Genomic DNA, 25,520 nt, shown 5'->3' with positions numbered 1-25,520 from the left:
ATGCACCAGGTACGCAGTGAATGCTACTGATGAAATACATGGACATTAGAGCTTTTTGTCTTATTATTTACAATAAATGTCAGCTTTCCTCATTATTGAATGGAAAATGTTACATTCTTTAGATCTCATTGGAATCTAATATTTCTTACTGTTTCTTTTTCGAGTTTTCAGTTGTGCATAGGGAAGAGAACTATTTTATGGGCACATATGTGCTGAGCAGTGAGCCCAGTCATTGCGTGACGGAATCAGTCTGACTCCCAGTTCTCTGACTTCAATTTTAAAGCCTGCTCCTTTGAGAAGGGTGTCATCACACCCCACAGAGCTCCAAAAGATGGATATGAAGATACCATGTGCTAGGAACCTTCGGTGGCTTGTGTCTTTCCGGTCATTCTCTGTGTTTGGACGTTTATGGTGACTTCATTTATATCTTTTTACTCCTAGTGCTACAGTCAGAAGTGTACACTTGCTCAATCTTAGATTCAGAAGAGTTCTCCTAGGCCATAAAACTTGGGTGTGATCCCGAGTAGGAAGGGAACCTCTGACCATGAGTCTGTTGCTGCATCTGGCGTCCATTAGCTTTCTCATCAAGGCCACGTTTAGTTACAATCTCATCAACTTGTCCAGATGTTTTCTTAACTTGTGCTTAGCATAAAACATTTATGTCTACTGTTTAACATACATATAGGGTAATAACCTTGAGGAATTTCAAAAGCCCTGACCTGCAATTCCTGTGAAACTGTAGGCAAAACTTTCCCAGTGCTATACATGCTGGGAACTGTCCAAGCATCTACTTCCACAGCAGCCAAGGGACATGTTTCACAGTGAAAGAACTTTAGTTTTATAGGCCATGTGGTGGGGTATACAAATTGTCACCCAAAGAATGCTACCCAGAGGAAAATGGAATATGAAGTAAAAGACAGACATTACATTAAAAAAAAAAAAAACAAAACAAAACAAAATTTTTTTTCATTACGTAGAAAAACTGTCAGTAGGGATTTGCAAATGTGAAATGTCAGTTTTTATTTTTATTATGTTTCCAAATAGGCAAGGGCTGTACAGATCTTCCAGTTCCAGACTATCATGAATGCTGGTTGGACTTTGTGTGAACTTCGTGTCAATGTGCCTGTGTTCTGTCATTATTCCTTATGGAGGTTTGACAATGACACTACCTGCAAAACAGGTGAGCCAAAGGAGAGCCGCACTCTTTGGGGAGTTTTTATTTGATTTTATGCTACTCAGTGACCAGTGGGATAGCACTTCCAATTTCTATGGGATATGTCAGAGCATCCCTGTTAAGGTACTAGTTCCCTCTCTGTTTCTTCAGCAGCTGCTCTTCCTTTTACGATCACTAAATTTGTGCCCCTTCTTCAGATCTGTGTTTATAGGTTACACAGTGATATGGTCAGAAGCTGCAGACATCACCCAGGCTGCTCTTTGGTCAGGTAGATTTTCATATAAGAAATCTAAGTTCCCCTCTCCCCCTGGGAAGAGACTTACTCAAAAATTCCTATTTTAGGGTCTTGTTTTCAACTTATTTATGGTCCCTTGCCATGAAGGAATTTTCAGTCTGCACGTGGCACATATCTGGGGACATGTGTGAGGGTAACTCGCTGTGTTCTGCTCTTCCAATAAATGTTCTGATCTCAGCCAGGGACCTGTTCCATTCTTCCAAATGATTTGGAATCCTTGCCCACACTGCCTTTCCTTTAGACAGTCTTATCCCTGTCCCGAGGGCACAGTTACCTAAAGAATGAACCAGGAAACTGGTGAGGATAAGCCACTGCAGAAGGAAACATTGTATTGTTTAATCACAGGGATTGAGCTTGCCAGCTTTAGGAAACATAAAGATTGAATTGGCTATGTTTGGGAAAACAATAGCCAGAAAAAGAAAGGGGAGGGGGGTTGAAACAAAAGAAGCTCAAAATAGGTGGAGCAACAGGCTGCCTCCTGCCAGGTGAGGGACAAAAGAGGATTCTTTCTTCTGGAAGTCACCTACTTCACTCTACTGAGCTTTTGAGAAAGGAGTTTACCACAGAGACACAGGGCAACACTAGAGAGGACAGCTTCAGAACACTAACTGCTCCCTGCAGAAGCATTAGCTCCAGGCTGTGCTGTTTAGTGGGGTGTGAAATCACAATTAACAGAGCAAGGGGTTTGTAAGTGAGCTGAAGCTGCTTCAAATTACATCCTGCTATTAGCTGCGTTTAGAACAACAACACAGAACAACTCTGTGTTCACTGGACTGTGATATGTTCATGAAGAAATCATTAATAAAAACAGTTGACTATCGTTACACTCGCTGTGTTGGTGTTTCAGATCTTAACTCTATGTGATGCCTATCAGCATGAGGAAGCAGGAGCAAGTACATTGAATTAAAACGGCAACCAGAACAGATGAGAGTGAAGTATTTCTGAGAGTCTTTCTGGGTCATGTGTATGTGTTTGTTTTATGTATATAACTAAATATGTATCTCCTTATCTTCATGGGGTTATGGTAAATTGTATAGTTGCTTTCTTGAATGCAGCTGATGATAAAAGCCTTTAATACCTGTGATGTATTCCCACTCAGAGAATATGCTCAGCCCATAGGAAAACAAGCTGTAGCTTATCTGGAGACATAAAGATATTAAGTATTGCAATTTTTTTATGTTTTGTTCTTTTTCGTGGAATGAAATGAATGCATTGAAAATAGGACTTAAAATGTAGAGGATAAATTCTCTATCAAATTTTCTTTAATGTAATATTTCTAAAATCCCTTTAAAAAAACACACACACAAAAAAAAAAAACACTTGAGGCATTAGAACATTTACTTTCATTTTTGTATTGAATGTTTGTGAGGATTTAGGAGCTGTGAGGAAGAGCCTATTCCATAGCTAAAAAATTGTTTTCTTGACTCTGCTGAAACCTACTTATGATGTGCCTGGATGCTAACTTTTCACCCCATGAGTCAAAGTCCTTCTATACATTTTTTTTTTTTCAGACTAATTGGGTTTGTAGTGGATTTGTGTGTACTCGTGTATGAAAGAAAACTTATAAAAATGTTCTTTCTACTTATAAACCCTATCTGAGGGCCTGGAACTTTGGGTGTTCTCAATGTAACAGCTAGGACTGTAACCAAGTTGATGACTCTAAAAATCATTTAATCCTCTTTGATTTTCCCCCTTCATTGTGTAGAGCCCTGGAACAGAACTCAGCTTGTCAGTTTGGTAGTGAGGATCTTTACCTACTGAGCCATGTCAGCCCTTAATCCCCCTAAACATGCCATCTGTTCTCAAAGGTGTCAATACCTTTGCTATAGATAACTTTAAAAAAACAGTGCACAGTTGTTGATGAGAATCTGAAATATTAGGGGCATGGATCCGTCCACTTTGTGCCAAGTCAAAGTTGTGTGACGTTTGGCAAATACATTATACAAAGAAGCTTTTCCTCAAATGATCTGCCTTACTTAAGAATCGCTAAAAATACCACTGGATCTCTGTCAAACACTCCGTCTGAGTAAAGTGTTGTATGTCTTTGAAATCATCTCTCCTGAATCTTAATACTAACAAATGTGCCAAGCCTGAGAGTCTAAGATATTCTCAAACGTATACAATTTTAAAAATATATCTTAAGTTTACTATTGACAGATGATTTTGGAGTCCTAGCTCTGTATTAGCTTAATTTTCTTCTTCTCAAATCCAACCTGATCTGTATTGAAGTTAATTTTAATACTGTCCTATGTTTAGCCTTGTTTCACATTGGTGGAGATGTATTTGCCCATTTTTGTCTCTCTTTCACTGCCCGAAACCTTTCTTCTTGGATAGGACACAAAGATTATCACAAAAATAAGGGCTAGAAAGCCAGATTAAGAAGTTAGAAATGTATGTGGAAGAATCCAATACTGTTTTGTAAATGAGTATGTGTTGTAAATGAGTATATGTGTCTTTGTGTGTGTGTGTGTGTGTGTGTGTGTGTGTGTACACATGAGGGTGTATGCATGCTTGTGTATGGGTATGTGGAAGCCAGAGGTTAATGTCCATTTTCTTTCTGTACAGTTCCATTACTTATTCTTTGACACGGGGTTTCTTCTTGAAAGAGCAACTTGCCAATTTAGAAAGACTAGCTTAGGGGGCTCCTCTCTCCACCTTCCGAGCACTACTCAGCTTTTATGTGTTGGGCATTGCAGTTCAGTGAGAGTCTGTCTCAAGGCATTAAGGCAGAGAAGGAGAGTTACACACACACACACACACACACACACACACACACACACAGCCCAACATACACACACACACACACACACACACACACACATATACACAGACACACACACAAACACCAATTTCACAAATACTGGTTGTAGCATTTAAATGCCAAGTATTGACGCCACCGACAACGAGAATTAAGTCTCTGCCATCAGGGGCTTATGTGTGAATAGGCACTAAATCTTCAAACTTAAACGCAATAAAAATTCCCATTAATTTTTTTTTTTTTATAAAAGAGTTCTTTTAGCTCTTCTTTAGAAAAAATGTCTTCTAGCCATGTATCATAGAAAGAATGGCTGGAAAGTTTTCCATTTTAATAATGATATATATTAGATTCTGTCTTAAACATTCTCACTTCATAAGCCATATCTCTCAGTCTTCTGAGCTCTGTGGAACAGTTCTGCAGGGGGTCTTCACATTGTACTGCAGCGGGACGCTTACCAGAAACAAGAGACTTACCTAAGGTCATAGAGTTAGGTAGCAGTGAGCTTTGGTTTCAAGGTGTCTGCAAGGACCTGGGAGAACATTTCCATTTATATTTGTTTTATCTTTCTTATTCCTTACTCATTTCTTTTGCCGTTGTTACCTAAGTACATAGGTTTAAACAGAGCATGGTGCTTCAAACTGGGCTCTTCTTCTCCAATGTGGGCCAGTGCTGATATAAAAGAATTTTCTTTGTATCCTTCGGTCAATGCCACATTCTACCCAGCAGCAGGCTAAGAATAATTAGATAAAGCATACCTCCTATTGCCCTCAGGGACTTTGGGCACATGTGCCAAGTCAAATAGAGTTTATCTTAGTCAAGCTTTGCCTTCCCTCTGCTGTGGCCAAATGCCCAGACATTTTGCCGCTATTTAACAAAGCCAATTGGAGAAAGAATTGACCCACATGCCAGTACTATAGAAATTATAAGATAGAAAGGAAATTTCCATAAGGTGAAATATGCAATAAAAAAACCTGGATTTCCTTTTCATTATAAATCAACCACTTATCACACTGAACCAAAAAATATCTTGATAGCCATGGTACCCAAATTTAGAAGTAGAGAGAAGCAGCTCAGGCTGGTAGTCCAAGGGTCTGGGCCTAAGGGGTAAGGCTGCTTCTGCTGGCCAGTCTTCTGTGTACTTTCGGCTTGTAATTTTTGCAAGGGACATTCTGGGTAGAAGAGACTCTTATCTCAGCACATCTGGAGTTTCTGGAAACTCCTGAGTTGCTTGTTTAGTTCCTTGTACATCTGCCCCTGTATTAGAGTGTTTTCATGGCAGAAAATTGTTTCTTGCCTCTGAGATGGTGCTGCTTGCTCCACAGAAGACTTCACATGACAGAGATGGGAGCAGGATGTTGGGAACTTCCTTGGCGCTGTAGTAGAAACCCTGTACATGAGCCAGCTAGGGAAACTTCACTATTCCCATTTCAGGGCCTTACGTTGTGGACAAGTTCGCTCCATTTTCCATAGTAGGACAAAATCAACAATAAAGCGTTTGACAATTTTTTCCTCAGGGCCCTGGAAATTCCAGAACAGACACAAATCTTACAGCCAACCATTGCAGCAGGCAAGAGTTTCTGGCCCTGTGTGGTTGCTACTGTGATCCTTCAATGGAAGCTTAGCAGTCCTAGTATAGTGCTTACATCCACGCTAGCCACACAAATCCCCAAAGTAAAGATGTTGAAGGCCATGACTGTGTTTGGCATTGCCCAGAACCAGGTGAAGGGTTGCCCTCTGAACAAGGAGAAGAGCTAGATTAGAGAGACAATGCTGGTAACTGACGGTCATGTCTTGAACAAGTCTGAGTCTCAATTTCTCATCTGTAAGACAAGGCTGATAATAGCCACCCAAGGGTATTATTTATCAGTCTAAATTAGATGATACCCGTGACTGTGCTTCGTAAATGATAAAAGACCTAATTATCACTGTCTGATAAATCTCCGTTCTTGAGGAATTATTTGCAGCAGCAGTTTGAGTCAAACTTGATAGATTTGGAGGAGATAAACATCTCTCTCTAGCCAGCAGAGACCCTAGTCCTCAGCCTCTCTCTCACTGGGCAATAACATTTGATTCCTTATCACCACAAATCTTTTATCATGATAGACATTCCAGCACAAACATTCCCTTACAAGTCCCCCTCCCACCTTCTCTCTCTTCCTCTCTGCCTCCCTTCCTTTCTTCCAATCTCCCCTTTTTAATCCCTTCCTCTCTTTCCTCTTCTTTCCTTCCGTCCTCTCCCCCTTCCTTACCCTTTCCTCCCTCTCTTCCACCTTCTTTATTCCTTCCCTCCCTCTTTCTTCCTTTCTCTCATTTTCTACTTTCTTCCCTTCTTTCTTTTTCTCCACCCTTCCCTCTCATCCTTCCTTCTTTCTTTCCTTCCTTCATCCAGTTCTCTCTCTCCCTTTCTCCCTCCCTTCCTCCCTTCTTCCCTCCTACCCTCCTCTTTCTCCATTTCTTTCTTTCTCCTTCCCCTTCCTTCTCTTTCTTCTTTCCATCCTCTCTTTTTTCTTATCAAGGACATTTTAATTGTTTTAGTAGGTGCAGGAAGCTGCAGGCCTGTATTTAAGGTGAAATTAGAAAATATAGAAACAGCAGCTTCAAGAGAGAGGAACTACAATGAGGCTTTATGGTAAGTAGCCTCCTGTATAAGGAAAAAAATAAAGTCCATGTGTGACATTCCCATGAATAGTTTTTAAATTTTATTTTATTCCTTTTGGCTCTTAAGAGGGTATTTGTGCCTAAATCACTTAGGTTTAAGTTCCTGTGTATAGCTGGGGGTCTGAAAGCACTGGGCGTTTCTATTTCTTTCCAAAAGCTTTAGTACAAATTTGAAGCACAGAACTTTATTTGAATTTTTCTATCACATTCATTTTCTATTACTGAAATTGAAAATGAACTTATATATTAATTGTTATTATTGTCATTATCAATTAATATTAATTTTATAATTGTTTAATTTTTATTAATTGTCAAGAACCATTCTATGTGGGATAGTTACCCCCTCCACATATACTTTTAAAGGGCCATATAACATTTACATGGCCAAAAGAAGTCTCATTTTGTAAGCACACATATGTCTTAGTCACTGGTCTGTGAATTATAGGATATTTAAATGTAAGCAGCTTATTTAATATTTCTGAATTTAAGGCTCAGCATTTGTAAATTGTGATAAAAAACTTATCTCTGCTTGTCTTCAAATATTGAAACAGAACACTGCATTAAAGACTACAGTAGCTACATCCAGGTACCCCGGTTTACAGCGATGGAGGCAGGAAGACATCACAGAGGAGAATTAGACTTCATTTCTGTGGACCTACTAAATGTTTTATTAAAGTGCTTTGCAAAGGTCACTTTAAACACTTTGCATTTTTTGTTAGGAGACAGAGTTGAGTAAGAATTCTTGGATTCAATACATCATGCCAAAACCCATCCCTGAACACATCTAAACTCTGCTGCCTGATTTTCAAGTTTTCCTGTTACCTTTTACGCTGTACAGATCTAGCTTGCTTCTCACACCACCAGCTATTCTATCTCGAATATTTTCTATCCTGTTTATTGTCAGGACAGAATACCCTTCCCTCAAACTGTTTTTCCTTCTCCTTTGCTCTCCCAGTACCTCACTGCTCCATCTTCACAGGAAGTGAGCACATGGTCTATAACCATAAGTTGTAACTCAGACATCAAAAAAAAAAAAAAAAAACATTTAAGAAAGATATTCCCCCTCAACATAGATAGACTTTTCTGACTTCCTCATGGATAGAGGGAAATGCCACTGCTGCAAGTGACCTAGTGACATACATTGTAAAATGTGATGAGGTTCCTATTTCTTCCTGCCTGTACCTCTTTTTAGGAATGTTCATCTTTAGAAATCAAGTGCTTGGGATGAAACCACACAGTCATGAAAAAAGACACACGTAAGAGTGACACATTTCTGCGGCCATGTTGTGGAGGTTCCAGCAAATTCCATACTCTACTGTTGGTTCTGTAGTAGATAAGTCTCCAGGTGATCTGACCTATATCTTCAGGTGATAGTGATCCAGGAAACAGGTGCTTTATCTCCAGTCTATGTCTGAATCTCAGGTTACTCCCCCAAATGGGAGTGTCCTTCTGCTCATCAATTTGAGCCACTAAGCTAAGGAGTGGTACGATACCCAGCACAACTGGACAATAGTCCTTCCTATTTACAGAGGCTAGGGTAATTTTTTAAAGTGTGTGTGTGTGTATGTGTGTGTACTCACATGTGTACATGCATGAATGAATGTGTATGACGTATTTTCTACTCATATGGGTACATACATGTGCACATAAAGGCACATGTACCTGTGGGCATGTGGAGGTCAAAGGTTGCCTCAAGTTTCTTCCTTAGTTGCTGGGTTTCTCAAGGTTTTTTGAACTCAATGGTCTGGGTAGACATCTGGCCAATGAACTCTGCCTCCTTTCATGCCCGGCACTGTGGATGTGTGCCCCCATACCTGGCTTTTATGTGGGTGTTAGACATCTAAGCTTAAGTCCTTATGCTTGCTCCTTTACTAAGTTAACTCTCAGTTTTTGTGTAACTTACTTCCTTCTTTTCTTTCTTTTTTTTTTTTTTTTGGAGTGAAAAGTCATCTCTCTCTACCCATTATATGGATATTAATACTAGAAATATGACATGCAACAGAAATAGTTCCCTTAGTGATCATCTAACCTTACAAATTACAATAATTTCATAGCTGATTTAAAAATAGATTAGTCATCCTGGGGCATATTTCTTGAGATTCTTAATGGAAAGGTCTGGGTTATACCCTGAAATCCACTTAAAAGCTTTCCAGTGTGTCCCATCCAAAGCCACTAATATGGTTATCCTCCGAGAAGCAGCAGCCACAAGTAGGCTCTCTTCAGGCATAGAAGGTAATCAGGAGACCTGAAACTGAACTCAGCCGTCCTTCCATCCATTGGCTGTTCTTCTGAAACACCTTAAGTTCAGGTAACTTAGCAATGTTTCCCTATACTTTAGAAAATCCTGCAACGCATATACCTCTTGCCTCTAGGACAGACTGTGTTTGGTCAAGTAAACAAGATGTTTGCAGGCTTTCCAAGGGTCTGGGTGCAAAGGGAACAGGAGAACATGGTGTGAGGTGTTCTCCTAGTTTAATGGTATGACTGCTAACACTGCCTGAATGACATAGTCATCCACAGGCACCCACATGTTCCTTTCTTTGTCTTTTTGCAAGGTTGGATTAGACAAGAAGCATACGAGCTGAGCAATCTGTCCCTAGCTGGCATGCTATATATTGTGCCACAGGAATATTCTCTTCACTCTGATATGTGACAAATATCAATGGTATAATCTCAATGGAAAAAAGTTGGTGAGTTAGAGAACCTTGTGATGGTCCTCTTTCAGTGTTAATGAGCTTTCAACCACTTATTAGACTGATTTTGAAATGGCCCAAGGATTCAAGGAAATCACCTCAGCCCATATCTGCCATAATAAGAATTTTAAATGCCTAATGCTTTCAGGAAACTTTGAGATTCATTTTATTTGAAGGGTTATATAAATTCACCTGAATTTGATTTCAAATTGACAAAGAGGTGACTTTTTTATACTGGTGAGGTTTTCTTTTACATTTCCTATCTATAACTTAGCTCCTGGTTTGAAAATTGTTATTTTGTTTAAAATTCTTGCCTTCTTATCAGTCTTTCTGGAAACCTTTGAACCCAGAAAGTATTGCTGTGGAATATTCTGTCATCTTATTTACCCTGTCCAGTTTCCAGACAGCCAGAATTGTGCCTGGGATAGATTATTTCAAAGACAGGTCAAATTTACTTGTTCCTTATTAAACTGGAAGATATATCATGAAGTGATGAGCAGGTTTTAGTAGTAACCATTCTTATTTCTTCTCAGTTGGAATTTTAAAAACATTTTTTAAATGTTCCCATTTAGAGGGTGAGAGGTGGCCTCTGAAAGCAGGTATCACAGTGCCCCTGATCAACTGGTACGGCTCCCACCACTAAAGGTGGGACTAAAGGTGCTCTAGGGCAGCAGTGGCTTCTGGGCAGCATATGGCTGGAGGGGTTTCCTCAGTCCTCCACCAGCTAGCTCTGTAAAGTGAAGTTGCTGACACACTGAAAACCTTCTAGACTCTGGTGTAGGGAGCCATGCCTGAGAACCATGCTTAAGAAAATGACTGCACAGCAGCCACCTTAGAACTGGTCAATGCTGTACCTACACCCCCACCCGTGAGAGCTTGACCTTTCCAAGATTCACCACTATGAGGTTCTGCCAAGATTAGCTGCTAGGTGACAAGATAAGATATCCTGGGACAATTACCTGGCTGTTAATCTGTAACCGCAGCGCTACCCTCTTCCTGTCACGTAGATGCTGTAAAAATTCCACTGCACCCTGCTTCCCCCTTTCTGCCCAGCCCATATAAGCTGTAAGCACCAAACCCTCAATGAAGCCTTGACACCATTCAGACTGACTCTTGTCGTTCTTTGCACGCTTGGCTTCCTTTCTCTCTCGCCTCCATGACTTTCAGGACGAAGGCCTCTTCGGGACCCTGAATAACTGGACCTGCTGGACAGGTCACTCTGGCAGCATTCTGTCTAAAGCTTTGAGTTGAACAGTCTGAGACAGATATCTCCAGAGCCCCCCTGGAATTCACAAGGTGTTTTCAGACAACCAGCAGTTTGTAGCAACAGGGTCACCAGAAAGAGTAGACATCCATGGACTCAGGCCTGGTGAGACTGCACTGCGAGTAGCCGGGGTGCAGAGGGCTAGGCCTGGCACTCGGAAAGTGCAACCCTCCAATTGGTTCAGGGGAGCAAGAAAACACTAAAAGAGAAAACTCTGGAGATAGAAAACCTAAAAAAGAAATCAGGAGTGACAGAAGCAAGCATCTCCAACAGACTACAAGAGATGAAAGAGAGAATCTCTGGGGGACAAAGACAACATTGAAAGCATAGACAAAACAGCCAGAGAAGATGCAAAAGCCAAAAAGCTCCTAACCAAAAATTTCCAGGAGAGCCAGGACACAATAAGAAGACCAAACCTAAGGATAATAGGAATAGAAGAGGGCAAAGAATATCAACTAAGAGGCACAGAAAATATCTTCAACAAAATCATAGAAGAAAACTTCCCTACCCATAAGAATTAGATGACCATGAGCATAAAAGAAGCATACTGAACTCCAAATAGAGTGGACCAGAAAAGAAATTCCTCCCGATATATAATAGTCAAAATGCCAAGAGCCCAAAACAAAGAAAGAATACTAAAAGCCGTAAGGGAAAAAGGTAATGAAACATATAAAGGCAGACCAATAAGAATCACACCTGATTTCTCAACAGAGACTATGAAAGCTAGAAGATCCTGGACAAACATCATGCAGACCCTAAGAGAACACAAGTGTCAGCACAAGCTGCTAAACCCAGCAAAACTATCAATCACCATAGATGGAGAGACCAAGATATTCCAGGACAAAACTCAATTGACACAATATTTGATCACAAACACAGCACTACAACGAATTATAGGTGGAAAACCCAATACAAAGAGGGAAACTACATCCTAGTAAAAACAAGAAAATACCTAGGCAAGAAAACCAAAAAAAGAAAGACACACAAGCACAATTCTACCTCTAAAAACAAAAATAGCAGGAAACAGCAACTACTATTCCTTAATATCTGTTAACATAAATGGACTCAATTCCCCAATAAAAAAACATAGGCTATCAGACTGGATACAAAAATGGAATCCAGCATTTTGCTGCATACAGGAAACTCATCTCAGAGACAAAGACAGACACTATCTCATAGTAAAAGGTTGGGAAAAACATTCCAAGCAAACGGCCCCAAGAAACAAGCTGGAGTGGCCATTCTATTATCAAATAAAATGGATTTTCAACCAAAAGTTATCAAAAAAGATAAGGAAGGACACTTTTTACTCATTACATGGAAAATTTAACAGGAGGAGCTCTCAATCTTTAACATTTATGCTCCAAATAAAAAAGCAACCATATTCATAAAAGAAACCCTATTAAAGCTCAAAAAATACATTTTACCCCACAAAATAATATTGGGAGACTTTAATACCCCACTCTCACCAATGGACAGATCATGGAAACAAAAACTGAACAAGGACGCAGTGAAACTATCAGAGGTTATGAACCAATAGGAATTAATAGACATCTACAGAATATTCCATTCTAAAACAAAAGAATACACCTTCTTAGCATCTTACGGCACCTTCTACAAAATTGACCATATACTCGGTCACAAAACAAGCCCTAATAGATATAAGAAGATTAAAATACTCACATGCATCCTATCAGGTCACCATAGTCTAAGGCTGGTCTTTCATAACAACAAAGACAACAAAACCTCATATACACATGGAAACTAAACAATGCTCTATTAAACAATAGCAAGGTCAATGACGAAATGAAGAAAAAATTAGGATTTTCTAGAATTTAATCAAAATGAAAACACAACATACCCAAACCTATGGGATGCAATGAAATCAGTACTGAGATGAAAACTCATAGCTCTGAGTGCTTCCAAAAAGAAACTGGAGAGAGCATACACCAGCAGCTTGACAGCACAGCTGAAAGCTCTAAAACAAATGGAAGCAGATACACCCAAGAGGAGGAGATGGCAAGATATAATCAAACTCAGAGCACAAATTGACCAAATAGAAACAAAAAGAACCTTTCAAATAATCAGTAAAACCAAGAGCTGGTTCTTTGAGAAAATTAACAAGATTGATAAACCCTTAACCAGTCTCACTAGAAGGCAAAGAGAGAGTATCCAAATGAACAAAATCAGAAAGGAAAGTGGAAAAATAATGAGTGAAACTGAGGAAATTCAAGAAATCATCAGATCCTACTACAAAAGCCTATACTCAAAAATGCTTGAAAATCTAGAGGAAAAGGATGAATTTCTAGACAGATACAAGATACCAAAGTTAAACCAGGACCAGGTAAACCATCTAAATAATCCCATAACACCTAAAGAAATAGAAGCAGTCATCAAAAGACTCCCAACCAAAAATGTCCAGGTTCAAATGGGTTCAGTGCAGAATTCTATCAGACACTTATTGACAACCTTAATACCAATACTCTCCAAACTATTCCACAAAATAGAATCTGATGGAACACTATCTAACTCATTTTTAAGGCCACAATAACACTTGTTCCTAAATCACACAAAGACCCTACAAGGAAACAGAACTTCAGACCAATCTCACTTATAATCATTGATGCAAAAATACTCAACAAAATCCTGGCAAACTGAATCCAAGAACACATCAAAACAATCTTTCACCATGATCAAGTAGGCTTCATCCCTGGGATGCAGGAATGGTTTATTATATGGAAATCCATCAATGTAATCCACCATATAAACAAGCTCAAAGAAAAAAAAACCACATGGTAATCTCACTAGATGATGAGAAAGCATTGACAAAATTCAACATTCCTTCATGCTAAAAGTCTTGGAAAGAACAGGAATCCAAGGCCCATACCTAAACATAATGAAAGCAATATACAGAAATCCAATAGCCAACATCAAACTTAAAGGTGAGAAACTTGAAGCAGTCCCTCTAAAATCATGGACTAGACAAGGTTGCCCACTCTCCCCCTACCTATTCAACATAGTACTGGAAGTCCTGGCTGGAGCAATTAGACAGCAAAAGGAAATAAAAGGCATACAAATTGGAAAGGAAGAAGTAAAAATATCACTGTTTACAGATGACATGATAATGTATGTGACTCCAAAAATTTCACCAAAAAACTTCTACAGCTGATAAAAAAGTTGAGCAATGTGGCTGGTTATAAAATTAACTCGAACAAATAAGTATTCTTCCTCTACTCAAAGGACAAACATGCGGTGAAAGAAATTAGGGAAAAATATCCTTCACAATAGTCCCAAGCAATATGAAATACCTTGGTGTGACTCTAACTAAGCAAGTGAACAACCTGTATGACAAGAACTTCAGATCTCTAAAGAAGGAAATAGAGGAAGATCTCAGAAACTGGAAAGATCTCTCATGCTCATGGATTGGAAGGATCAACATTATAAAAATGGCCATATTACCAAAAGCAATCTACAAATTCAATGCAATCCCCATCAAATTTCTAACCCAATTCTTCATAGAGTTAGAAAGTGCAATGTGAAATTTCATCTGGAATAACAAAAGACATAGAATAACTAAATCCATCTTCAATAAGAAGAAAACATCTGCAGGAATCACCATCCCTGACCTCAAGCTATATTACAAGGCACTTGTGCCAAAAACTGCATGGTACTGGTAAAGAGATAGGCACATGGATCAACGGAATAGCATAGAAGATCCAGAAATGAGCCCTCAAATATTTTGTCACTTGATTTTTGAAAAAGAGGCTGTAAATATTCAATGGAAGAAGGACAGACCCTTTAACAAATGGTGTTGCTCCATGTCACTCAGCATGCAGAAGAATGAAAATAGACCCTTTCTTATCTCCTTATAAAAAGCTCAAGTTCAAGTGGATCAAAGATCTCCACATTAAAGTAGGTACACAGAAATGGTTAGAAGAGAAAGTAGGAAAAACCTTAGACACATAGGCACAGGAGAAAATTTTCTGAACAGAACACCAATGGCTCTTGCTCTAAGGTCAAATATCGACAAATAGGACTTAATGAGATTGCAAAGTTTCTGTAAGGCTAAGGACACTGTCAAAAAACTAAATGGCAGCCAACATATTGGGAAAAGATCTTTTCCAACTCCACATCAGATAGAGGCCTAATATCCAAGGTATACAAAGAACTCAAAAAGTTAGACACCAGAGAATCAAACAATCCTATTAAAAAATGGGGTACAGAGCTAAACAAAACGTTCTCAATTGAGGAATATCGAATGACTGAGAAGCATCTAAGGAAGTGGTAGACATCCTTAGCCATCAGGGAAATGTAAATCAAAACAACCCTGAGATTCCACCTGACACCATTCAGAATGGCTAAGTTCAAAAATTCAGATGACAACAGATGCTGGAGAGGATGTAGAGAAAGAGGAATACTTCTCCACTGCTGGTGGGGTTGTAAACTGATACAACCACTCTGGAAACCAGTCTGGTGGTTCCTCAGAAAATTGGACATAGTACTACCTGAAGACCCAGTTATTCCACTTCTGGGCATATACCCCAGAGATGCTTCAACATATATCAAAGACACATGCACCACAATGTTCATAGCAGGTTAATTTATAATAGCCAGAAGTGGAAAGAACTCACATATTCTTCAGTAGATGAATGGATACAAAAATTGTGGTACATTTACACAATGGAGTACTACTCAGCTATCAGAAACAATGACCTTATGAAATTCTTAAGAAAATGGATGCATCTAGAGAATATCTTCCTGAGTGAGATAACCCAGTCACAAAAGATCAGACATAAATACTGTCACTGATAATTGGATACTAACTCCAAAAAGCTCTGAACACTACAGAAACAATTCACAGTCTATATGATGTTCAAGAAAAACAAAGGCCAAAAAAAAAAAGAAAGAAAAATCATTATGCTTAATCTTTACACACCAAGCAAACTTTGACTATTTCCAGGTGACATCTTGTTTTACATGTACTTTATGCTCATTGTAACTAGTAAGATTTTAATGCATACTATGAAATCTTAAATGTATTCATATACTTTTATGCAAAAATGCTTTTAAAATCTGTACATTTATCTCTGTTTTTAAAAATAATGTTCAATTAAAAAAATTTTCCCATTTCTTCTTGCTTTGCCTTTTTTTTGCAATATCGTATTTATTGGCTTTTTCTTCTCATCTTTAGGTTTTCTCATTTGCATTTTGCTTGATTAAATTTGATCATGCCTTTGGCATTTTGTTGAGGTCTGTGTGTTTTGATTTAATATTTTTTAGTGTTTACAGTTGTGTTAGGCATATCTTATTAATACAAATAGCCTCTAGTGAGCTAGCTGATATTACTTTTTCTCATGTTAGAAACAAGGAATCTGAAAAAGAAAATGAGAGCATGCTAACTGATCTAAAGTTGCTACAGGGTTTAAACATTCCCCCCCTTGTACTCAGGACTTGGGGATTGAATCTATTATGCTTTCCTTCTAGGTGCATGCATTGCTCAGTTTTTATTTCATGTTTGCAAAGATTTATACAGCTTTTCTTACGTGGATTTTTCTCAAGATCAAAATCATCCAGGTTGCTAGAGTCCATCCCCAAGTCTACAAGATATGAAATCTGGGGTGGGGTTGAGACATATGGTTTTTAGTGAGTTTTGAGCTTATGTGGATGGTGCTGATCTTCCAGCGTTCTTTGAGAGGTACTGATTTGTCTCATTTTTCTTTAAGTACAGGAAGTCCTTCTCACCCACTTCGTTTCACCTGAATACAAGGTTCCACATCGTATCAATAAATTAAGGAGTTGTTCTCCTGATTTTCCCTATCTAGTTTCTTAGGATTGTGGATCATTGATGAATTTTCTTTCAGCTCTCCAACTTACGATGCAGCGATAGTCTAATGCTTATAGTTTAACTAAAGCCCTTAGATAGACAGGTCTTAGAGCATAGTAGTCAATGGCTGAGCATGGGGCAGGACAATGAGAGTTGTTGAGGGTAGGATGCGGGAGACTGGGAGAGAAGGGGTGCAGTAGCAGAACAGAGAAGCCAACCATCCAAGGAAATTTTGTGTAAGTGCGACTGGGCCTGGGGCAGCAGAGGAAGATTTAGGAGTAGCCAAGACATTTTAAGAACAACTGGCGTGTGTGTTTTCTATCCACAGATCTTAAGTGGCTCCGGGGAGGGTATGTGCTTGCGATCGCTCAGGAACACAAAGTGGACAAAACTCCTGCTACATTTATGTTTGTGTTTTAGTTCTTTGGTCATTCTCCCCGTTGAAAGTATTATCAGCGTTGGATGTTTCATGAATCATTTGGTAGAATTTTGAGTTGTTACCCGTTAAATGGCTAATGCCATGAGCTTAAGACAGATATAAAAGGATCAAATAGGTAAAAGAAATGCTCAGAGTTTTAGTATATGGTGCATGTATAGGAAGATCAACATGGTATATGACAGTCAAAGATGCTTAGCCAGCATCTTTCCTAGAAAATAATACTGCCCTCCCATTCTACCTTCTGGCAAATATGAAGTCAGGAGCTGGTAATATTATTTAAACTCTAGGTTAGGTTTATTTTCTAGCTTAATGTTGAGGAAATGCTCTGCATAATTTATTGAATCACCCAGTTAATACTTTCATTTCATTTTTATTGTAACACGAGTTTTTTCTTTCATGAATTAACTTTACACCTCAATCAAAATACGCATGGGGAGATCAAGTTAAGAGTAAAAATTTCTATGTTTTTTTTTTTTTTTTAATGAAAATCATGATATGGTTTTCAGACTCACTTAACCTCCCTTTCAGTTTATTCATTGATCAAATGGAGGAGAAAGCGTCTCTTCTTACAGGATGTTAAATGTAAAAGCGTCTCTTCTTACAGGTGTTTAAGTAAAGTTAAATAAGATAATGCGATGAAGAGCAAACTATCCGAATCCACATTTGATGGTTTCCTGTTGGTTCACAGGGAATATAAAGAAGAAAATGGCTCCTTTGCTCGTATCCTTCTATTTTTTCATCCGACCATAGCCACTATATGCCCCACTATTCTGCTGCCTACAAAAAGATTCCCAGCATCAAACTTCCAAACCCAAGAAGTGCTCTAATGGCAAATCAGACAAGGGAGCATCTAAATGAGAAGCGGAGAGTGCACGCAGACTTCGCACACAACTGGGGCATGAGGAAATTCTAATGTGAGCCTTTACCCTTCTTGCCTGCCAACTTATAGATGGTTGGCAGGCTGTTTCATTAAAGATTTGCATTGTATTTCATCCTCTCTTTTCCTAAAGCTTCTCTATAGAATGTATTTATTTTTTACTTGATGGCCCTCCCTGCAGAGAATATTTGAACTCATATTAACTGCTAGCAAATTTCTGGAGGTCTGTGTATCTTAGAAAGATGTGTCAGAAAGAATTTTTATTGGATTCTTCTTGGGTGTATTTTTTTTTTTTTTTTTTTTTTTTTTTTGATGATGAACCTGGTTTGAAGGCTGAAGCCTATGTTGAGAAAGCAGGTAACTAATGAGATCAATAACAAACACTACAAATGGAACACATTGTTTCATTCACAGGGTCATTGATGGTTTTTCAGAGATGTCTAAGGTATGTATTATTATTTCTCTTCTGTGAAGGAAATGGTGTGCTTTCAGAATAGTCTGCTACTTGTCAGCACCTGAACAATATGAGATTTTCAGAGCTCAGATGCTTAATCTTTGTTGTTCTTGAGTCAGTTCAATTTTCCAAGGCCATATTTATCATCCATAAAACATAATATCAAAGTATTTTGAACATTTAGTATGGTAAATTCTGCACATGACATATAGGTATTCTATCAGTCTTTAGAAAAGGCATAATCATGATTCAAATAATTTCTTCAAAATCATCATGTTCTTCATCTCGAGCCCATCTCAGCTCTATTTCTGAATTAAAAACTTACCTCACAGTTTGATTTGTTGATAAAAGATTCATAGAAATGATCACACTTGACTAGCTACCTAGTTATAGTAACTGAGGACTTCTGAGATGGTGAGAAAATCTGTGTGTTGTGAATTTGGTCTAACATTTGCATTTTGTTAATTGGATTCCCAAGATTGCAAAAAAAAAAATCCATATGTAAGATGCTGAGAGTTCCTCCCTCTAGTTGGTTCTGGTTGGTAAACAAAGTGGCTGGTGGCCAGTGGTTGGGCATAGAGACAGAGGGAGAATGAGAACCATCATGCCAGGAAAGAAAAAAAAAATCAGGCCTGAGAAGTGCAAGACAGTGAGACAGCCAACATGTGAGAGTTGGGGATCATGGCTCAGGAGGGCTGCAGCCTGAGTCGGGGCACTGAGCATGGCATATAGGTTTTAGCAATTAATAAATCAGGACTATCAGAGGGGAGAGCGTGAGAACTGCATGGAGCTCTGGGAGCAGTCCTTCATTGAACTGCTTAGGGCATATTCAGTTATAAAGCTTCCTGTGTGTCTTTCATTTGCGAATCTAGAACATTGGGCCAGGTAGCAAGGAGCTTCCACTTCCACCACCACTGTTGATGTTGGGGAAATTTGAGTGGCTTTAGACAATGTAACATCTGTGCTTTGCTGATGACCTTGTTTAGAGAAGTTTATTAGATAGTGTGTTGGATTAACATACACACTCTCTCTCACACACACACATATACACTTAAAACTTTTAGTATACAAAAATGGAGAAAAGGTGTATGTAACAGTTGTGGCATGCTATGTAGCCACCAAATTTAAGTGCACTTAGAAGACTGTGTTTTCTGCATCCTTTACAACTCGATAAGACAGTGTTGAATTCTGGTGGAAAAATGACGTCAAGCTGCAACTGAGGCAAGCCTCCAATGAAATGACTCTCTTGTTCTTTTTGCTCTTTGACTGAAGTGAATACAGGTAGGGAAGGTTTGAACTCGTGTAGAAAAGGAGGAAGAGATGGGTGAGAGTACATGGATCTCTTTGAACCATGCCTAGAGTACGCATGCCTTTGTGCAAGAATATTCAGCAGGGACTTAATGAGGAAGATGTCACTTTCTTTTCTGCTGAATATTAGGCCTTTAGGAATTTATCTGCTACTTGAAATACAGAAATGTTGCATGGACTTTGGCAATTGTATTAATAATATTGGCTTCTTAACTTGTACATCTCTTTGGATGACTTAACGTTAACCAGCCATAGGAAGATTCAACCTGCACATGATCCCTGGGTATCATCTAGATACCCACTTAATTATGTGCCTTCACTTGAGAATGGTCCTACTGTTCTGCCTCTGGAATAAAAATGTATTCGTCAACCATTTTTCCATACCTCCACACTCAATACTATCTCAGTATTTTTCAATACTCTGTCATATCCTGTGTCACTCAGTCCAATTCAGATAAAGTTCGGCCTACATAACTCTAAGATGTTGGTGAGGAATTTAGAGTGTTGAACCAATTCTGTGTTATTAACAAGCAAGAAGAGGAAAGAGAAACAGAATGGAGGAGTCGTTTCCTAATTCCATTTAACCAGCACTTTAAAATGGCAGAATTGTTAACAAATAGCAGAAGTAATGAATAAATCTTGCCTTTTACTTGCCTGGCATTGCTCTTAGAGAAGCAACTAACTCAATAGCGAAATGGCTCAAACCAGAGAGCACTGGAAATGATTGAGGGACCAAAGGTCTTTGGAAATATACACAGTATATAATTAAGGCTTAATTGATTTTTTAAAAACCATCTTTCTCTCTCTCCTGGACAATTAAAACCTAGAGGTTTTAATGTCTCTTTACTCTCTTAGGATCATCCATGGCTTTCTATATTCTACCATATAATCTTGATTTTTCATCCTGGAACTCTTCATAGATACTTGCTTTAATTAACAGCTTTAGGAAACTGGATTGTTATTTCCCTATGACATATTTGCTTTACTAGGAATCCCTTCACTTTTACTGTCTTATAAGTCATACACACACACACACACACACACACACACACACACACACACACACACACACGTACACAAATACACAGAGTCACACACAGAAATACAGATAAACAGACACTCACAGACACAGACACACACACACACACACACACACACACACACAGAGAGAGAGAGAGGGGGGGGGGTGGCACAGGATTTTAGTTACGGGCTACCATGCCTGCCTCCAGAGACCTGGTACTTTTTACAATCCCAAATCAACCCTTATCTTTCCCAGAAGACCTTTAAGATTATATTATTATCTATCCATTTTTAAACTGTGAATGTTGGTTCCGTCCCCTAGGCGTTATAGAAGTTCCCCACGTGCTGGTACATTCCTGTCTGGTTCTCTTGGGAAGAATGAAAAGAGACCCATGTGCACTATTTTCAGAGTTTAAACTAAGCCCTTGTTTCATAGACTGGAAAACTGTTTCTCTAGGGAGTGAGCTTCCACATTCTCAGCCGCCACCGCCTGTATCCTAATCACTTCTCCCATGGAGACTCTTTCTATTTTTAATGCTTTCAGACTTAGTTTTATTTCATAGCATTGTGGTTTCCATTTGGATTTGGAAGCCAAAACTTTTGGAGTCCACAGAATCCATCTTGCCAGTCTATTCCTCTTGCCAAGTCTGGTGCTGAATGTCACTCAGCTACTCCTCTTCTGTGAAATGATCCCAACTCAGGATGGTCCTCCATCTGTCTTCCAAAGCTCTTCTTTTCCTCCTCTCCAGCTATCATATACTCTACCGGTCCTGACCATTGGCAAGCTGAGTCGTTTTAAGCCTTACTTTCCTCAAATGGACTTTTGCAAATATAAGATTAGTTAGTCCTAGGTATCTTGCCTACCATATATAGGATGTTAAAAATATTACCTCTTATTTTTGTTTTTGTTCTTACCAGTCCCATTATCCCTATGCTGTATCTCTGAATTAAAAATCTTCTGCTCGAATCACCTTGAACTGACTACGTTCTTTAGAGATTAGTGGGTGCTTCTGTGGCCAGGATAATTTTTCCAGCCTCCAGTGTGATCTGTTGTAGATGCTTTCCTCGTTACAGCTATAGCATAAATTTGCCTTATGCTTGATTGAGCTTCTTCCCTACGCTCAGGGAACTTGGTATTTCTTCTCTTCATTCACATTGCTTTACTGATTATTTATTTATGTTTTCCCCTCTCCCCTTGTGGGTTCTTCTCAGCCAGAGGTATCACCATTTGCATTCCTGTGCTTCACATTATATTATATATGTATCATCTGTATTCATATTTCAGATAACTGGAGGACTGATCATATAGAATATTATATATAATTTCTTAAAATTGAATTCTTCATCACTTTTCTGTTAGAAAAAGTCCTAATAGTTCTTATTTAGTTAATAGATTCTGTTATTCAAAATTGATTGAGTATTATTAGTTTTATGTTGCCTCCCTAATATAAACCATATCTGCGTAGTATGGGAGAGGCAGAAAAAGAAGCAGAGAAGAAATGCAACATGACACTTGTATTAGTGTAGGGCACTCAAGTAAATGACAAGAAATAAGATACTTGGCAGAGATTTCCAAATTTATCTAAAGAAATTTTTAGTAGTCCACTTTGATTGATTATTGTGGATAAAAATATAAAATTACTAGTTCCAGGTTGTGGGATATCTTTAGGGGAAAAAATCTGATGTCTTTCATGTTGTTTGATGGCTTTTGGAGAGATTTCCTGGTATTAGTATGATTAGTGTGAATTCTTTAAAGTTCAGTGGTGTGTTGGTGTGCCAGTGCACATATATGAACGCACTTATGAATATAACAGTTTGCTCGGTCACTACAGTCAGGGAACCCTTAAAAATCAGATTTGCTATCAAGAGTGAGTGAATTGTGCTGCTGATCTTATGAAGTAGAATGTGTATAATTGATAATCACTACATATGAAAATCAAAATAATTTGATGGTTGACTTTTATTTATGACTGGTAGGGGAAAAAAGTGACTCCCAGAATTAAAACCTAGATGAATAAAAGTGGCACTACATATAAAAGGAGACAGTGAGGAGTAGGAGCTTTGTTTGGACTCATCTTTAGAATCTGACAAATCAGTATTTAATTATGAGTATCTGATAAGTGGCAGTAGATGTGAGCTGTAAGTCTATATTGGGTGACAATGGAACCAAGCTCACGTAAATAAGAACTGAACCCAGCATTTAACAAGTTGGTTGGGAATATGGGATGGTAGAGTCTGGTGGCTATGGACAGAAATGGAATGTATATCTAGATTTGTGGGTCATCCTTTCCCAATAAAGCCCATAATAGGTTTTAAATAACTTTGTACTATGCTTTCCTACCGACATGATTTTTTTATTTGCTAAGAATATTAAATTAGATTATTAAAGTGAGTTATCCAATATTTTGATCAAAGTTAGAAAATAAATATTATTAAGCATTTTTTTCTTGTGAGTTAAAAAAAACTTAGCATATGTATATATGTAATGAACAAATACTTTGCTCAGCTATTATTGGAGGTATATAAATGTAACATACATATCCACATACATTACCATTTTCTTTTAATCAATGTCTTATAGTGGTTAAAAGCAATATTTTATATTGGTTAAAACTAATATTTAAGTCACAAATGCATTGTCTTACTGCAAGTGGAAAAAGTCATTAACCCTTTAGGAACCATAGCTTTTTATCTTGTCACAGCAAAGTGTTTGGAATCAGAAGCATAAAAGAACACTTTATCCAGGAGCACGTTTCTGGCATTAATGGGATAGTGTCATTTCTGTGCTAGCCAACAGATAGCACAAAGAGACTCTCTGGAATGTAAATGAGTGTTTTATTCACCAGATATAATTGTCAACTCTGAGGCTTACTGCTGGAAAAGTTTATCCTTTCTAGATAAACTCTGAACTCTGGCTGTCTGGTTCAATGCAGCTGTTCTAGCTCAAACACCTCTCCAAACTGACTGATTCATTCTAGCTTTCTCCAGCTTCTCACTGCTCTGCTTGGCCTCAAACTAACTCTGGCAGATTTGTTCCAATCTTCTGGTTTCTTCTCATTCTCTGACTAATTTTGTTTTCACCTGCACCCTGTCTCTGTAAAACTGCCCCAGTGAAACTCCCTCAACCAACCGCCTACTCTACACTGCTCTCCTACATCACCTCTTTCCTGTGCTGTTTTCTTGAGAGTTGGGTGTATTCTGTCTCCGACTCATTCTGTCAAATCTTTCTCTGATCCTTCAATTTGTCTCTCCCTCAATTGGATGGTACTTTCAAACATGGCTGCTTTCTTCTACTAATTAACTTTATCTTCCTTGTTTGGGATTAAAGGTGTATACTAAAGAAGAGTCTGTATTCCAGTCAGAGTCATTAAAGGCATGCCATTTCAGCCTTGTTCCTGGATTAAAATTTTTCTACACTAGAGATGTACAGATGATCTACCATGAGAAGTTAAATAGTACCAGTCGCATCTTTTAAATGCTAGGGTCTGACATCCAAGAATATTGGATTGAATACACTCAGCTCACCCTATCCTTCCAATATTTCCAAGCAAAAAAAACAATCTATCACAACCACTCTGCAGATGAGGCAATCACTATGTGAAGATAGCAAAGCTAGACTTTGAATAGGTAACCCAGAATAAGCGTTACAAGTTCATGTTTTGCTCTTTTTCGTGACGCCTCCTAGGCGGTCAGCCATGTCAAGATAAAGCTTGATCTCTCCTTCACTGCTACTAGCTGTTAGAAACTCATTGAAGTAAATGACGAACACAAGCTTCGTAAGTTCTCTGAGAAGCGCATGTCTTGGTTATGTGGTCCGGATCAGCCGTGGGAATGACAAACAAGGTTTTCCCATGAAGAAAGGCGTTCTGATCCATGGCAGAGAGCCCTTGCTGTTGATGAAGAGACATTCCTGTTACAGACCAAGGAGAACCGGAGAAAGGAAGTGCAAGTCTGATTGTGGATGTACTATGGGTGCCAATCTGAGTGTTCTCAACTTGGCTATTGTAAAAAAAGGAGAGAAGGATATTCCAGGACTGACAGATACTACTGTGCCTTGTGGGCTGGGACCTAAAAGAGCTAGTAGAACCCACAAGCTTTTTAATCTCTCCAAAGAAGATGATGTCTGCCAATATGTTGTCAGGAAGCCCTTACACAAAGAAGGTAAAAAGCCAAGGACCAAAGCACCCAAGATTCAGCGTCCTGTTACTCCACGTGTCCCGCAACACAAACGCCGATGTATTGTTCTGAAGAAACAACACAGTAACAAAAGCAAGGAGGAGGCTGCAGAAAATGCTAAACTTTTGGCCAAGAGAATGAAGGAAGTCAAAGAAAAGCACCAGCAGCAGATCGCCAAGAGATGTAGGCTGTCCTCTCCGAGAGCTTCTACTTCTAAATCCGAGTCCAGTCACAATAAGTCTTTAAGAGTAACAAATAAATAATCAGACCTTGACAAAAAGGGGTTCATGTTTTGTCTGTTATATTGCACTATTTCTGAGAGCCATCTTTTTCTTCTCCCTCTTTTTCTTTTCTTGTTCTTGTTCTTCTTCCTCTTCCTCTTCTCTCCCCCCCCCTCCTCCTCCGACTCCGATTCCTCCTCTTCTCCTCCTCCTCCTCCTTTTTCTCTTCCTCCTCCTCTTCCTTGTCTTGCTCCCACTCCTTGTCCTCCTCCTCCTTCCCTCTTTCTTCCTTTTTGTTTGGTTTTTGAGATTACTCTGTGTAGCTCATGTTCTTTTAGGTAGACCAGGCTGACCCCAAGCTA

General features: G+C 38.8%; 1 pseudogene across 1 annotated transcript; it reads left to right on the top strand.

Moving 5' to 3' along the window:
* LOC308435647 (small ribosomal subunit protein eS6-like) lies at positions 1 to 25,200 on the top strand (annotated as a pseudogene). Its single transcript has 5 exons — positions 1 to 9; positions 1,045 to 1,180; positions 1,386 to 1,437; positions 5,742 to 5,946; positions 24,447 to 25,200. The product of its transcript is annotated as a small ribosomal subunit protein eS6-like (transcript).
* Positions 25,201 to 25,520: the final 320 nt, after the last annotated feature.

The sequence above is a fragment of the Micromys minutus genome (genome assembly GCF_963924665.1).
Source record: "Micromys minutus genome assembly, chromosome: 23".
Taxonomy (NCBI): Eukaryota; Metazoa; Chordata; class Mammalia; order Rodentia; family Muridae; genus Micromys; species Micromys minutus.
This window is presented reverse-complemented; position numbering and strand designations above follow the sequence as displayed.